The sequence below is a fragment of the Arachis duranensis genome, chromosome 7 (assembly GCF_000817695.3).
Source record: "Arachis duranensis cultivar V14167 chromosome 7, aradu.V14167.gnm2.J7QH, whole genome shotgun sequence".
Classification (NCBI taxonomy): Eukaryota; Viridiplantae; Streptophyta; class Magnoliopsida; order Fabales; family Fabaceae; genus Arachis; species Arachis duranensis.
The window spans coordinates 14,339,343-14,346,461 of NC_029778.3; the positions used below are offsets into that span (position 1 = coordinate 14,339,343).

At 30.2% G+C, this 7,119-nt stretch overlaps 1 pseudogene; it reads right to left on the reverse strand.

Annotated features, from left to right (window-relative positions):
- Positions 1-1,077: 1,077 nt before the first annotated feature.
- LOC110273955 (2-hydroxyacyl-CoA lyase-like) lies at positions 1,078-2,858 on the reverse strand (annotated as a pseudogene).
- Between the last annotated feature and the right edge of the window lie 4,261 nt (positions 2,859-7,119).

Consider the following 7,119-nt stretch of genomic DNA (forward strand, 5'->3'; position numbering starts at 1 on the left):
AGTTGGGTTAGCACTTTACAGTTGAAAGCTTGGCAGTGACCAAGTCAAGTTCAGGATTGGATTTAGAATTCTGGTCTTGTCCCAGATAGGAAGGGTAGTTCCTAGGGAGAATTGGTGCTTGTAATCAAGAATGATTATAGTAAAATTCCATCATCTTTGTGATGGAGACTAGAAGTAGGCTGCACTGCACTTAGCAGCTGAACCAGGATATATCTGGGTGTAATTTTCTTTCTCTTCTACTCCTTTTCTGTTTCTGCTGTACAGGAGATAAAATCGTAAAATATCTCGTGCCAAGTGACGAGACAAAAAGAAAAAGTCTCGTGGCTAGGGACGAGACAAAAATAAAAAAATATCCAGAAGTTGTTTCAAAGACTAGCAAGTGTTCAGAAGTAAAAAAAAAAGGGCTAAAATTCAACCCCCTTCTCTTAGCCACTGAAAACTATCACATTTTTTTTCAATTTAGTCCCTGTTGACGTTAAACGTTAAACATCAAAAAAATGTTTGTGAATTGTGAAATTACTTATATACCCTTAGGGACCCAATTAAAAAGAAAAAAAAGTATATGGACCTAATTGAAAATTCGATGAAACTATAAATATTTAATGAAAGATATTCTTATACTCCCTATTCAATGATTCTACGACGTGAAAGATATTCCTATAATCCTTTTTATTTTGTCACTATTATTTTTTTGCTTATTTATATACAAATTATACCAAAAATAGTTTCTCCTTTTTTTTACTTTCAAAATACCTTATTTTTAAAGAACATATAGAAAAAAGAAGAATGGATAAAATGAAACAGAAATAATAATAATAAGTATATATAAAATTCAATTTCCATTATTCAAGTATTTATTATGATCATATAATATTTTACATTTGTGTAGATTCATGAAATATAGTTTGTGTCTTTATCCTATCATGGTATGCCATAGAAAACCACAAGGAAATGTAATTTGTGTTATTGAAGTTTGAAATCTAAAAATAAAAACCATATTGTAATACAAAAATCTATAAATCAGTTCTTGTGTTGCAACCTCCCACTCCCACTCTCACTCTCTGAACCAGCATATGATCAACAATAAAGAGCAGACTTGAGTTCATCAACTGTCCCAACAAGATAGTCCACCAAAAGCTTCAATCAAAGCATGGTAGCCTGTAGCCTACTTTTGAACAAAGGAAGTTGGAGCAGGATCATCTTTGTGAGGTCCATTTAACTCTTCGGGGGTTCTCCGGTCACCACCATATACACCTCCAGAATTTTCACTCCACATCCCTGGATTAAACCATTACAAACAGCATCAATAGTCACTGACTCTTTTATAATTTTGTTTCCAGAAAAAGGAACTCTTGCAACTAATCTTGACAAATTCAAGACAACAAGGTTCATTTATAATTTACCTTTACCACTGCTCAGTACTCAGTACTCACTAGTTACTAGTAAAAAAATCTCCTAGAAATTGAAATTTTAGGTTGTCGCATAGTAATTACATCAGCTTATGTAATCCTATCTATCACAGAACTACTAGCTATGGATAGAAACATAAAAGAGTTCATGGAAGATCCTAGTTCAAAACAATTGCAGTAAAAAATTTTGCTAGCGTTTTACGATTTGTGGTTAGACCTTAAGTTGTTTCTATAAACATGTATTTGAGACATGTGTGAATCAATAGAATCAATCATCATATTCTCAATTTCATACACTTTTCATACTGGTTGTTACTTAACAATGTTGTATAAACTAAAATAAGAATCATTCCACTATATGACAGATGAAAATATAACTAAAGATAAGGGCATCAATAAGTATGGGTTCAGGAATATATACCTCAAATTCAATGGTACTAAATCTAAATCCAAAATTCCCTATCAACTGCAACAATAAGTCAATCGGGACAAGTCACTGCAGTAGCAATGCAATAATCGAAGCCAACCCCTATGGTCCCCCAAGTCCCTGCATCCAACCTAGTCATGGGCTCTGTCTGAACCAACACAGCCCTACCTACATCCATGGTGTTTGCTCCCTCGAACACCACTACCTGAGTCGGGCTTCTGACTTCAAGAATTGCATCTCTTATGATCCTCGTTGGTGTTAAGAAATTGAATGGCACAACATCCTTAGCAATCTGAGCCTCCATCTTTGGAGCATTATCCTTAGACTTCTTCCATATAGCTTCCCCTAATGGTGGTTCCTGGTCAAACAAAAAGATCATCCTTAATCTCCTTATTCAGAGTCTTTACAACCATTTTTGCATTACCAACCAAATCCAAATAGGTATTCAACCACTGCTATATTTTTCATAATCAACTCAAAAACCATTATCTCAAAAAAATTATCATATGCTTAAATATGTTTCATCAACTTTGAAAAACAAACAAAAAATTTAACTCGTTACCTATTTTGGCATATTGACTTCAGGCAGCGAGGCGTGGCCCGGCGAGGCACGGCTAGGGAACACCATGAAACCCACGGACGAACAACGTGGAGCAGAGCAGAGCAGACAAACGAACAGTATAGAGCAGATCAGAAGCGACGGAAGACCACCAACTGACGTATGCTCACACCGCCACAGACGACGATGCAGATAGACGATAAAATCAACGAACGGAGGAGAAACACCAAGAACTTACTGTTCCTATTTCGCCGTGAGAGAGAAAAAGAAGATAAAGAGATTCGTGAAGTGAGGAAGAAAAGAAGAAAAAGAAGAACAAAGAAAAAAGAAGATGGAGTGCGAATTTGGCTTGGTGGGTAACGGGTTCACGATCGTGGTGGCGGATACGTCGGTGGTTCACAACATCCTTGTGCACAACTCCAACAAAGACAGAAAAAGTTAGGGCTGACAAGGGATCTTTCATTTTGGAAACCAAGGGCTGTTTTGGTATTTTAAAAAAAATAGAGAGATGTTTAATTAGTTATTCTAAATTAATTATGAAAATATTCTATTTTTTAACAGAATATTCTGTTATCTCAAACAGTTTTATTACGGTAGGGACTAAATTGAAAAAAAAATAATGTCTAGAGACCCAATTAAAAAAAAAATAGTATAAGAACCTAATTGAAAATTCAGTAAAATTATAAGAAGAGTAATTAAACCAATTATAAACACGGGTACCATAAGATCATATGAGTGAGAATTGTAATAATTCAAGTAACTAATAATTCCAATAAATTCCTTGCCGCTTAGCAATTTGATGATACAAATGTATCGTGACGGGCACACTACTTTGACATATTCGTTCAAACACTTCGAAACAAAAATTAAATTACGATAATCAAATACATAATGGCACGCACCCATAATTCTATGTGGATTGCAATATTTTCTAATTTTATCTATTTTATTCAATGTATTTTTCCATCTACATGACCACATACCTGACCAAAAAGATAACTAAAAAGTTTAAGCAGGGAGAGTTCATTACAACTACAATAATAAAGCCTTGTCGTCCTAGATAAAATTAGTTACATAGATTAAATAATATCATTAAACTCTATCATATATATCATATCTACAAAGAGATCATTTATATGTAGATCTCGTTTGACTACCTTATGAATGGTCTTCTAGGTCTTCTTCTATCTTTTACTCTTTGTCCATCTTCCATCTCAACCACTTTTTTTATTGGGTGCTCTATCGGTCTTCCTCTCACATATCCAAACCAACTGAAACGCGATTCTGCTATCTTTTTCGCAACAGGTGCTATTCTAACTCTCTCTCTTATATTTTGATTCCTCCTTACTCTATCCAATCACGCATAACCACTCATCCATCTCAATATCTTCATCTCTTTCACACTTAACTTATATTCATGCTCCCCTTTAGTCACCTAACACTATGTACCATAAAATATAGCCGATCTAATAGCAGTGCGATAGAATTTACCTTTAAGTTTTAAAAATATTTTTTATCACATATAAAATCAGACGCACTTTCCTATTTTGACAAATTGTTTGAATTCTTTGATCTATATCCTGTTCAATCTCTCCAGAATCCTGTATGATGTACTCAAAATACTTAAAACTTTTAACTTTTTGTAGGATGTTTTTTTCCAATCTTTACTTCTGTATTAGAGTTTTTTCTTCGATAGTCGAACTTACATTCTATATATTCCATTTTGCTATGACTTATGGGCATACCATACACTTCTAGAACTTTTCTCCATAAATTTAACTTCTTATTTAGGTGCTGCAACTGATTTCTGGTATTCAAATTCAATTTGGATCCAATCCTAATACACCCTTATTAACTACTAATAAACACCCTATGATAACTCTATCAAAATTGGGTGCAAGTAAACCACAAATTTTTGCTACTAGTGTTCATAATTCTCTTGACCTTGTCAAATCATATCACATTCCTAGCAATATATCTCAAGCTTTATAATATTCTCATTAGCATCAAGCCTTGTTGGAGGAGTTACAGGCCCTGCACAAAACTCAAACATGGTCCATTGTTAAACTTGTTTTGAATGCAAAAGTAACTGGATGTCATGGATTTTTGCCATTAAAAGACATCTAAATGGGGATATTGTAAAATATAAAGCACGATTAGTTGCTAAAGACAATCATCAAATTAAGGAAACTGATTTTGATTTAGTGTTTGCTCCAATAATAAAAGATGTAACTATTCGAATTATTATCATTTTGACTTTGTCTTATTAGTGGCAGATTTGTCAATTCGATTTTAACCATATTTTTTTTTAATGGAGATCAGAGTTGAATGAATTAGTCTTATATAAAACAGCCACGAGGCTTTCATAAGGGAAAAATTACTCGGATTTCTAGTAAGTTCTTGCTGAATATGACTTTCTTAAGGCAAGATCAGACCACTATTTGTTTATGACACATTCAGGTGCTTTAAAGTTATATATTCTTATTAAAGTTGGAATTGCAAGGCTAAAGGGGTTTCAATTCCAATGATTACTTCAATTAAATTGTCAAAATACTGAAATAGGGAATAGATGTTAATGTTATATATATGTATATATATTCATATAAGTGCATCATACCAAGTGACTAACATCTTTATTAAGACATTATTCATGGTTGCATTTGAAAAATTCAGAGAGACAAACTTAAAATAATTATCAAAAAGTAACTTAAATTTTGATGGAGGCTAATAGAGTTAAATATATAGGATAAAGATAATAAATTTGATTATAGACTAATGTAATATTATTAATTAGTTTATGTTTATTAAAATTAGGATTTATCTTTTAGTTTTTAATTCAATAAATATATTTAAAATATTAATATTTTTATCGTTCTAATACAAATTTTGTATCCTAATAAGTCTTGACAAAATCCTTAAAATTGATGATATTCCTTTTTTTGGTGGGGGACAGCAATTAATGGTATCATTTGAGAGGTTCTGAATATTTATTTTTATTTGGTTCATAAAATAAAATTGATCAGCATAGAAGCTAGTCATTGTTAAGTCAAACAGAGGCTGACTAATGTGGCTCAGTGGATTAATTATTGGTGACTGGTGAGCCAGCAAGCATTAAGTTGTGATATATAATATCTTTTTATTTTAAAATAATAATCTTTGAAAATATTAAGTAATATTATATTTAATATTATTTTTATTATTTATAAATTATATATAATTAATACTTAGCTTGAGCTTATATAACTTATAAAACATTATATATTGAGTATTCTTATTAAAAGAATCAATGTAATTAAGCACATATATAGTAGTAAAAAATATATTATTAGAATATTATCTAAAGAAAAGCTATTAATAGTGTAGTTTATTCTATGCTATATGATATTTCGCAACTTTGATTTAGTTACTTCATGTATATAATTAAAGGATATTTTACTATACACAGATTGAATGTATACGGAGAGAATATAATTTGTTTATAATTATTTTTTTCCATTGTAGCTTACACAGGGATGAACCTACGTAGGATAATGGGGGCACTTGCCCTACTCTCATTTCAATTTATTTAAAAAAAAATATGCGTATATAATATGCCTCTATTTTAAATTTTAAATGACTCCATTACAAATAAACAAAGTCCAATTGTTAAAATCTCTAAATCTATTTTATCTTTCTATCATTTTGACTATTAGTTAACATAATCAAATTTAGTCTTCTTCTGTTCTGAAATCTCAGGCGTCATTCATTTATTCTTTTAAACCATCTTCTTAGTTTCATATTTTCAACCTTTTTTCTATTCTTTATCTAGTGGTCATTTTCTCTTTATCAAAAAGTAAATTTTAAATTCTCTATTTTATTTTATATGGCTCTCTGACTCTATTTATTTTTCAATTTCATTGTTTCTTTTTTAATATTTTCAATTGCAAATTTTAATTCAAACAATTATAGTTTAGGTATTAATCTATTTTTTATTCTCTTTATAAATTTATATATTTTATTTTATTCTCAATTTAATGATCCTTATTATTTATTAGTTTATCTTTCATTCTATTCTATTATATGTAATTATATATGTTGCATATAAATTTTTAAAGTGAATTACAATTTACTAATTTAAAATATATTTTCTTTTTAGAAATAATAATGAAAAAATATTTCAAAAGAAAGCTACCACTAGAATCTGAAATCACTCCATCAGTCTCTTCTAATAAAAAGTTCTTAAAATTGAAGCAAAAAAGTTAGCAACTAATGTAATTTTTGGTTTTTTTTGTATTCAAATAATTAATGTACATTTAATATTTTTAAATTTAAATTAATATATCTTTTGATAATAATGTGTATTATTTTTGCCTCCCTAATATAAATTTTCTAGGTCCGTCACTCTCTGTGCATGTAACCTTTTTCTTAGGTCTGTATGTTGTAATTAAACATAAACATGTCCAGGAGGCCAATAATAGTATGGGAAATATTTTATTACCAATAATTATTCTGATAAAAATAATTATTCATGCATTTAGATCACTAGTAGACAATAATAATGCAATGTTGTATTGTCTGGCTGGCCAACAAATTCATGAAATGCATTTAATGAATAGGGATTTAATTTTATGAAATTAAGGAAGTAGTTTATGATAGGTACATCTTTTTATTAGGTTATATTTTTTAGACAAATAATTGTGTATAATATAGTATCAAAAACTTTGGTTTAAATTAAAAGGTAGTTC